Source organism: Adiantum capillus-veneris, chromosome 26 (genome assembly GCF_014529385.1).
Source record: "Adiantum capillus-veneris isolate H3 chromosome 26, ASM1452938v2, whole genome shotgun sequence".
Classification (NCBI taxonomy): domain Eukaryota; kingdom Viridiplantae; phylum Streptophyta; class Polypodiopsida; order Polypodiales; family Pteridaceae; genus Adiantum; species Adiantum capillus-veneris.
In genome coordinates this window covers 6131001-6137776 of record NC_140956.1, presented here as the reverse complement: position 1 = coordinate 6137776, position 6776 = coordinate 6131001, and the positions used below count along the sequence as shown (strand labels likewise).

General features: G+C 39.8%; 1 pseudogene; it reads right to left on the bottom strand.

Moving 5' to 3' along the window:
* Window positions 1-2026: 2026 nt before the first annotated feature.
* LOC147422937 (uncharacterized) lies at window positions 2027-5372 on the bottom strand (annotated as a pseudogene).
* Between the last annotated feature and the right edge of the window lie 1404 nt (window positions 5373-6776).

The following is a 6776-nucleotide window of genomic DNA, read 5'->3' as shown; positions in this document are numbered from 1 at the left end:
CATCATCATAGACTCGAATTATCTCCAGTCTCTGAGCGGGTCTTTCTTCAATACAAATACACTTGTGTCCTCGATAGTCAGAATAAACTAGGGCTCCCCTCAAGTTTGTTCCTTCTAAGAAGATTATAGTGAACTTGGAATCGTTCCAAGGACTTAGGGAGGTGCTTCCTCCTGGCATTGGTCTGTCATAGGTGAAACCTCCTGGCTGTTGACTACCCATCGTAAAGAAGGACTTATCGGATGAAGTGTCAGTATCACTACCCTCCTCAATAATCGGTGCTAGTGGATCTAGCCTTGCCTGAGTTACACTCTCCTCCATGGACACTAAGCTACCCTGATCACCTGCCACCTTTTGGTCTCTAAAGATGTGTCTTCCTGATCTTAAATTCATCAAACTTAGCAATGCAACTTAGCACAAATCCAACCACTCACCTGGCAAAGGATCAGTTTCCGCACAACTTCTTGCTTTGCCACTGAATATACCTGTACACAAGCGTTTAATTTCGGCAATTGAATCAAAACATTTAACCGCTAGAGGTGGTTTTAGTAATGATTGGTATAACTAGAGAGTTAACCTCAACCACTACTGTGTTTATACACTTCTAATGTTCTGGATTAGGTCTGCTAATCTGGAACTGTACTTCCCTCGGATGTTGGTCAATTTACCTGAAAAGTCTTAATTCCGTCTTTGCTCTGTCCAAAGTTTAAACAAGGTCCAAATTCACTTCTGAAAGACGTTCTGGAATCCTCAAGTCAAATGGAACATCACTGTATAACCTCAGTCAAATTTTCTATTCAATAAGCCCCTGTAGACATCCTACACGTAGGATGTCTCCTGCTCTGTTTTGCCTGGATTTTTGCACTATGGGTTCCCTTTGATCTGTTGAGTCCACAGCTGTTTTTACTTTTTGATTTGGACACCTATAAGCTGGTCAATGGATCAAAAATCTGTTCCAGCAGTCTGATGTTGGTCTAACAGTCAAATCAACTCCAATTTGGACCAAAATTGACTAGGAGGCTTGCCTCAGGCTATACAACACCCTGCTATGCCTACAGTCAGTTTCAGGCTTCAATTTCATGCATTAGACATTCTACATGTAGCATGTCTAATTGCTCAAAATGGCTTCAAATGCAAAGCACGGACTCCTCTTGAGGTGCTGATCACTTTGGTATGCTCAAAGCTAGGTTTGGAGTACCAAATCAGCCAAAACGAGTCTTACCATACATCGAGCGAATATTTTCGAGCAACACCATAGTCGAGCGAGTTTGATAATATAGATATGAAATGTGAAGGTTAACATATGAAAAGCAAAATTTTGTAATATGTTGGGCATCTACATATGTCTCTAGCCCTACAAAAGGTGGTATAGCCTCACAAATGATGTATTTTGACAAGGATTCTATGTATCCTACATCCATGAGTCTATGTGATAATAACATATATCATGTATTATTCATTGACGTAGCTAAGAGAGCGTTTAATGGCATATTTGAGAGAGAGAGAGAGAGAGAGTTGTTCCTTGTAGAGATATGTGAGAGGTTGTTCTCAAGAGTTTTTTGGCGTGTTTTAGTGGTAACAAAGGTCAAGTAAGAGTGAAGCTACTACGAAACAAAACAAGTACTTAAACATTCATTATAAAAAACCCTGCTATTTTTGTATTTCAACAATTATATCTCCCACCAAAAAAGATAACAAAAATGTTCCATCAAGAGATTGCATGGGTTTCACCCATATCACTATGATGAGTCACACTCATCATTGATGAACAAATTACGTCTCTGTCGCTCATTTTGGATATTGTAGTCATAGCACTTGTCCGAGGCCATTCTCCTTGCGGTCTCCTCTATATATACTAGCAAAATACTTCAATGAAACAAGAGAACTAGATTATTGACCCAACAACATACATAGCGAAACACGCAACATAAAAAACCATTGCCACACTAGACAATATCCGAAATCTTGACAACAAGCAAAGTCCAACATAACAAAATGTAATAAAATGTCAATGAGAGGGTGGGAGCCTCACAAGTCATCATACGGGTTCCCACCAGGTCTGTCACCCTCATCTTCCACATCTACAGATGTGGTGGCATCAGCACTCCGCTCACGTGGAAGCAATAATGTCTGCACATACGTCAATATCAAGCCCTCATCACTATCAATGGAAGCACATGCACGCCCAGTAACAAGGCAAGCTGCAAGGACGAGTGTTGTCCCACACCCGAACTCCAAACAGATACCACCACGTCTGCATAGCATCTCCACAAAGCATGCTAACAATGCATGACTCATCTGAAGGCCTCCACGTAGTGGCTCTCCTATAGTAGCAAGGGCTCTCGAGGTTGCAGGCAAATAATGTCTCATCGTCGAATCCGTAGGACTCATACTAAGAGAGCGAAATAGTGAAGTACTCTCTGCAAGATAACAAGGAGGTTGCATCCCTCGTCTGTGAATTAAGAAAAGCATAGATATGTCGCACTGCAAACCAAAAAGAAACAAAAAAAGAGATAAACAAACTATCAAATTCATGAGTAGCACGATTTCATAGTTTTTATAAATTACCTCGATATGTTCCCCATAGCTACGAACAAAACCATATGCGTCATGTTGAAGGAGCACAATCCGCCTATGAATAAGCAAGTCGGATGCCCTACAAAAACGCTCTACCCACCAAATGCTATCCCCTACAGAGAAGATGAGATACAATTATTACCAGGCATGAAAAACTAGACAAGTGAAGTTAGAGACTCACCAACACATGATGTCATGATCAACACCCAACCCGAATCAGGCAGAGTAGGGAATGAGAGATGAACTCCACCACGGACATGATCCTCTGTGCAGACATCCCAAGATGGCGTCGTTGTGGATGCATGATGCAAACCACCGAATGGAAAATCCAAAAATATGAAATCAACTGCCCAAGCCACTTTCTTGCCCACTCGGGTATATTGTACACCATCTTCTCGAGCTTTGAGCATGTGATCATGAACGAAATTCCAAACTGGGTTTTGCAGCCCTGCACGAAAGTCACTGGCAATAGCAATATAGTCTCCAACCACTACCATACATCTGACATCTTTGGAAGATCCAAAGACCCCAATAGGAAAGTTTGAGGCATGCACAAAAGAGAGAACCTTTCTCACTGTAAGAGCGCCACCAACACCTGCATTGATTCCCAAGTGTGAAAATATGCAATGTAAACTACACGACCTCAAGAAATCAAGAGTTCAAGAATATAACCACGTGAGATTAATGACTCTTCCCTAACATCCACATCTGTATACACATCTGCAGCTTGTTTTCCCTTGTCCTTAGTACCACCTACTAATTTTAAATCAAGAATTCAAAATTACATTGACCACTAAAGCATCAATACTTCTTAAGGAAACCCATAAAGTACTCATACCTGTAGTTAGATGTTCTTTTATCATTGGAGGATCCATTGTCTTTGTGGTTGTAATTTTTTGCTTCTTCATTTCATCATGAAGCTCCCTCTCTCTAGCAAGGATATGCCCTTGGACCATATCCACCCACCATGGACAATGACCCAAATCCCACTCCGACAAATGTTGCATTGATTTGGGATACATACAACCATCACTCAGAGCTATGTTTGTCCATTGTTTGTCCATCATAGGGATCGTGACAATATGTCCCATAGATTTCAAGTGACAAAAATACCTACAAACAAAGGCTCTCAATAAGTCAAAGTTTTTAATCACCAACTAGTGATATAATTAAAGTTATCGTTCTCACCGATAGAGAGGCCTCCTACCCCTCCATTGGAATCACATCTTCCTTCTTTGATGCCAACAACTCTGCATCCTTGGTCTTGGCTCCAAACTTAGTCTCAACAGGAAAGAGGTGAGCTCTAGCCTCAAGCTTTAATTCTTCAAATTACATGGAGAGTGTACATTCAGGAGGCACACTGACGCCATCGAGCATATCAACAAAATCTAAAAGAAGAGTGCTAGCCCTCCCAAAAATACATTGTAGTAATCCCTCTCTACGAATCCAACTAGAAAAATACCAACATTGTACATCATTATCAACTTTTTTAGACAACAAGCGCATAAACTAACACAATGATAGCTAAACTCACAAGCGAAAGAACAAATCTCCACGCTTAAGCCCATGAGCAGCTCTTGTGATCTTATCTGATTCCAACAAAGAAACCCACAAGATCTTGCTCTCAACAGGAGCGTCTTGGAGAGCTATTAGGTTGAGCTTCTCCAATGTGGCCCAACTATCGGTGCCCCATCTAAGAGCCCACACACGGGCCAACCAATCCTCTCCAAGTCGAGGATCCACAATGTTCAACATCTAAATTAAAAGAGACACAAAATATGTAAAATTTGAAATCTTGTTAACCAATCATAAACATTTAAAAGTGTTCATGTTTAACTTACCTTCCCTACTCGATCACCATACTTGAGAGCAAGATCATTGACAATTTTCTCCTCTTCTTTAACTAGATCGTTTGTAGGCAACCTTTGTTGTGCTTGATCCATACGCATATGAATTTCTTTAGAGATTTGAACCTGTCATAATATGCCTCTTAGCAAATGAACCCTCTTATAAAACAAGTAAAATAATTAAAATGAAATATTCACAAGACATACATCATAAAGTAATTTTCCCAAATATCGCCTCGTCAAAGGATACCAAGGCTTAGCTCCTTTCGAATATTTCTTCCTAATCAATGCAATTACTTTTTGATCTTTTTCCAATAAACACTTTAGATATTCTTCGTGATCCGCACCACATATGTTTGAGCAATTAACCAGCTCATCTCGCAAATGGGAAGCCACAAGTGCGTGTGTATTCATGCTAACAGTCAAACATGAAACATTTTTCTGCAAAAGTTCCCTTGCATGGCAAGACTCAACAAGATTTCAAAAATGAAAAACGAAACTTACAAATTCATTCTTTGTAGCCCAGCCAACAATGCAATCTCTAATACCTTGGTGGGATCAATAATAGTACATAGGACCCTGCAATGCTTCTCTCTTACCAAAGAGAACTTTTCTTTAATTGCCGCTCCCCAAGCTACGGTCTTGTGGTTGCCCTCTCAAACGTAGAACATCCTTTTTGACAGGATATGAAGCTCATTTCATGACGCTATTTATTTTTCAAAATCTTCATTTACCTCCATCCAAATTGGATCCCAAGAATCTTTAATGGCATCTATAAATTTAGAGCATACAAACCATCCTAAGAAAAGCATATATAAGACTAACCAGCTAGCATAAATACATCAAGCGAAATCAAGCAAGAACAAACTAGAATTATGCTTACCAGACACAAAGGTATCTTCTTGCTTGCATGTCCAAAGAGACACAATAAATGCTCCCTTTTCTTGCATGTATCCTTCTTTTGCAAACGCAGCTTTGAGTCCACTAACATCATCCCTTAGTCCTCGCACTCTAGCATATGGAATTAGTCTGCAGAGAGGGATGGGCAGACATTCAAAGCAACTTAGAATTCTGGTTTTTTGTAATATATCTTCTCCTCTTTGCATGTGGAGTCGATTTTCATCTCCGACATCCATCTCACCCACAACCTCAGCCTACACTACAAAAGGAACAATTTCGATGCATGCCTCTTCTGCACCGTGTGCATTGTCAGTCTCATGGACCGACCCAATATCAAGCTGTTCACTTTGGGTAACATCATTATCGTCCTCCAAATCTGTAGCAACAACTTGATCGCTGCATTCAACAATAGACGGCATCTTTGTTTGTCTCCCTCTTTTGCGTGAAGAACCTCTCAGGGATGAGCTTCAAGGACAAAGAAAAAACTATTAACATTTACTCAACAATAATATAAGTATTGAATTTTTTCTACCAATTGCCTAATTTAACCACCTTCTCGGTGTCAATTCAAAGCTTGTATAATGAGGCAACCAAAACTGTGGAAAAACAGTCCGCGTTAACGCGGACTGTTTTTCCACAGTTTTGGTTGCCATATTTAATCAAAGCATGTAGAACTATGTGTGACAAAAGTATGGCATGGTATGTGTTAAGTACACTACCTATTGAATTGAAAAAGGCATCCAAAACTGTGGAAAAACAATCTGCGTTAACGCAAATTGTTTTTCCACAATTTTGGTTGCCTCATTATACATGCTTTTAAGTTATCTAAAAAGCAATTTAACCAATATTTACAATCGGACATGTCAACACTTGCTCTCAGCTCTTTGTATCTCAGACAAAGACTTGCACTAGCCCATTCAATCTCTTCCATTAAAGACACATCATGCTCACATTCATCATCGATATCTTGCTTGGGATCATTCACTCACTGCATCAGCATAGACATCCCCATATCTAGAGGCAACATAGTCCTCAACACTGCTCCTTCTCTTGACCCAGAAGCCTGCTCATCTTATCCACTAAGGAACCTCAGCCTCCGCCTATCCTTCAAAAGGATGTTAACACTAGAATGGTAGCAGGACACTTTTATGTCCTTGGACACTTCTGTGTCCTGTTAAGTGACCATTTTGCTTGAATTATTTAAAGAGTATGAAAATGAATTTGTAGGTGCTATATATCCACAAAGTTGCCTTATGAGATGAAAAAAACTTAGCATTTTTTTTGGAGTATCGATCTCACCATTAACCTTACTCTTGCACAACATTTTTGAACCTAAACTGTGTGAAAAAATGGGTGCTGTTTTTGGCTTTTTTTCAATTTTTAGCAACTATACCACTCTAAACTTCTTGTTTGTGAGGTTTAGATGGCTAGAGGTTAGGCCTTCATAGTTCTCA